Source organism: Etheostoma cragini, chromosome 8, assembly GCF_013103735.1.
Source record: "Etheostoma cragini isolate CJK2018 chromosome 8, CSU_Ecrag_1.0, whole genome shotgun sequence".
NCBI lineage: Eukaryota > Metazoa > Chordata > Actinopteri > Perciformes > Percidae > Etheostoma > Etheostoma cragini.
In genome coordinates, this window is record NC_048414.1 from 1,919,391 (window position 1) to 1,923,090 (window position 3,700).

Consider the following 3,700-nt stretch of genomic DNA (forward strand, 5'->3'; position numbering starts at 1 on the left):
CCCCCCAACATCATCACATACCCTTCACCATATCTAGAGATGGGCATGGGCAACTTTCCATAAAATCATCTCTCAATGCTAATCAAACCAGCCTTCAAGCTAACAGAAATAACACCATGCCCATCTCTAGGTGAGTGAGTGAGTGAGTGAGTGTGTGTGTGTGTGCTTGTGTGTGTCTGTACCTTGAAGCGCAGTGTTCCTCTGATCAGTGTGTGTGCTGTCTGGATGCCGTAAGGCTCGGCATACGTTGTGCTGTCACGGTTTGGAAACGCCTCCAGGTTAAAACCGGGAAGGAAATCCATCGGCACGCTGGACTCCATCAGAGAGCCGCCAGCCGGGATGCTCACCACCTGGACAAAATCAGACAGACAGACAGACAGAGACACAGACAGACAGACGGACAGACAGACAGAGACACAGACAGACAGACAGAGACACAGACAGAGACACAGACAGACAGACAGAGACACAGACAGACAGACAGACAGACAGAGACACAGACAGAGACACAGACAGACAGAGACACAGACAGACAGACAGACAGAGACACAGACAGACAGACAGACAGAGACACAGACAGACAGACAGACAGACAATCAGACAGACAGAGACAAACATAGACACAGACAGACAGAGACACAGACAGACAGAGACACAGACAGACAGACAGACAGAGACACAGACAGAGACACAGACAGACAGACAGACAGACAGACAGAGACACAGACCGAGACAAACAGACAGACAGACATAGATACAGACAGTCAGACAGACAGAGACACAGACAGACAGACAGAGACACAGACAGACAGACAGACATAGACACAGACCGACAGACAGACAGACATAGACACAGACAGACAGACAGACAGACAGACAGAGACACAGACAGAGACACAGACACAGACAGAGACACAGACAGAGACACAGACAGACAGAGACACAGACAGACAGAGACACAGACAGAGACACAGACAGACAGACAGACATAGACACAGACCGAGACAAACAGAGACACAGACAGACATAGACACAGACAGACAGAGACACAGACAGACAGAGACACAGACAGACAGAGACACAGACAGACAGAGACACAGACAGACAGACAGACAGACAATCAGACAGACAGACACAGACCGAGACAAACAGAGACACAGACAGACATAGACACAGACAGACAGAGACACAGACAGACAGACAGAGACACAGACAGAGACACAGACAATCAGACAGACGGACAGACAGAGACACAGACAGACAGAGACACAGACAGACAGACAGACAGACAATCAGACAGACACAGTGAGTTTCTTCTGTTGATTTTATCACTGTAATTATAGGAAAAGACTTTGTGCGTATTCCTGATTTCTGGGCCTCTTTACCTCGTTGTCTCGGAGGAAGATGGCGGGGCTGATGGTGTTGAGGAGGACGCCGTACGGACTCCAGCTGAACTTGTAGCGAAGAGGATTGTCTGAACACTCGGGAGCAGGAAGGCCGCCGCAAAACGAGCTGTACGACTCCACCTGAACAACACCGTCATTTACATCGTCAACTCGGTTTTTCTGTCAGTCAGTCAGTTCACTGATTAATCTACTTATTGTTATTTAACTTAACTTCGGTATTCTGAAATATCTCTTATTCTTGTTTATTACCTACTCATCAGCCGACATTTACACCAAGGCCCTGTTCAGACTGCCGGCCCAAATTGGGGTTTTTGGAATACCATAATTGATTTTACAAAGTCTGGACCGCAAAAAAACACATGAAATGCGATTTTTGCAAATTGGATGCAATCTGAAGATCAGGTCTTAAATTTAGATGAACAAGTGTAACCCCAGGTCAAAACGTTCAAAATGGCGTTTTCTGATTCAGAAAGAACTCTCCAAGCCACTTGAACATGTGGACTGTCGGTCGGTTTAATGGATCACTATGATGCCTGCATTTGTTCAAACAATCATTCACACACACACACACACACACACACACACACACACACACAGAGTGTTGACTCACAGTGCAGCCGTCAGCTTTGGCCTTGTCGATGCACTCCATGGCCAGCATGTGATCGATACCCGGGTCCAGTCCCATCTCATTCACTATGGTGATGCCAGCCTCCTCCGCACTGACAGACAGACAGACATATACATACACACACACACACACACACACACACACACACACACACAAGTACAACTGTCATTAATTGTGGGGTGTCTTATTCAATTTTATAGCATTTGAAGAAAAGAATGGAAGTGTTTTTGAAATAGTATTGAGTAAAAGTTGACCTATTCCAGTCTGTGATTATCATCAACATCCATTCCTTTAATTTTAGTCTCAATAATTCCTAATTTCTGCTTTTCCAACTCAAACATTAGGTATAATTTCCTATAAATGAGGTCTATTGACCATTAATTAAAAAAAATAACTGTAAAACTAAAGTTAAGAAGTTAGTGTTATGTAGTGTTGAAAATGTAAAAAGTGACAAACATTGAAAAAAATTGTCAGACGTGTTAAAAAAAAGGGACGAAAAAAGCGTCAACAAAAGTGTTGATTTTCAATGGTTAAAGAAAAAACTTTTTGTTGTTGTCGTTTCTGATGACAATTTCAATTACACTGGTAAAAGTACATCCAGTATATCCTGTTTGATCTGCGTCTGCTGTGTACTTCACCTGCTCTGCAGCTCCCTCATGGCAGGACTCAGGTAGCTGGCGGTCACCATGTTCACCTTCCTCTTGATGCAGTGTTTGGCGATGAGCGGGTGGAGAGAGTACGGCAGCATGCTGAGGAGTCAGGACAGACAGCTGATGAATTCATCTCGCATGCGGCCGACTGAAGACAACTGAGCCAAGTCTGATAATGTCAAGCTGAGCCCGAGACGTCCACACATCTACATTATTCATTCGTCCAAAAGGAAAACAGCTTTACAGAGCTATGGTGGCTACAGACTTTAAATAATATTCAATTAGGAACCAACAAAGAAAATGACCTAGAATACGGAGAACAAAGACCACTTGCTGGGTTCCCCACTGGGTCCAGGCTTTCATCATCTAAAATGTCCACAACACAAGTATTTTTACGCAAACACTAACTTTTATTGATTGTGAGGGTTGCCCTAAATACCCAAACAGTCACTAAATGTTGCAATGCATTGCTTAATTATTCGTATTTATACCTTATCTGTGAATTGTCCTTTAAAGTGCTACTCTTTGCACCTTTAAATTGCTCATCAGGTACAAATGTAGTTCTTTGAACTAAACTGAGGTCCACTTAACAGTGACTTTAGCGACCCTAAGAATAAAAAGACACATTAAATACGCCCCTCAAGTGTTTTAAGTATTTCTAAGTCCTCCACCCAACCCACCCACCCACCCACACGTTTGCCTCCCTGTGACAACACGTCGTGCTGACAGCGGGACCGCAGTGTGTGCTGTACCTGATGACCAGGTCGTGGTCTTTGACCAGAGAGTCCAGGTGTCCTTCCTGGCTGCCGGCGTCCAGCATGACGGGAATAGTGTTGGGATATCTGGCCGCCAGCTCCTCCGCCTGCTTCAGCATCACCGACGCTAAGAGAAGAAATCAGTCAGCGGAACGCAGGGTTGAAGACCAACCTCTGTACTTTATAGGGTACAGACCAAATTAGGTGGGTTTTCTTTGAGCATTTTAGGGCCAGAAGAAGACATGAAAAGAGAGAGAGAGA

The 3,700-nt window shown here is 45.1% G+C and overlaps 1 protein-coding gene across 1 annotated transcript in view; it reads left to right on the top strand.

The window, feature by feature from the left end:
• Positions 1–3,700, top strand: part of aass (aminoadipate-semialdehyde synthase) — a 27,309-nt gene that overhangs the window by 22,093 nt on the left and 1,516 nt on the right. The gene's annotated exons all lie outside the window — the stretch shown is intronic.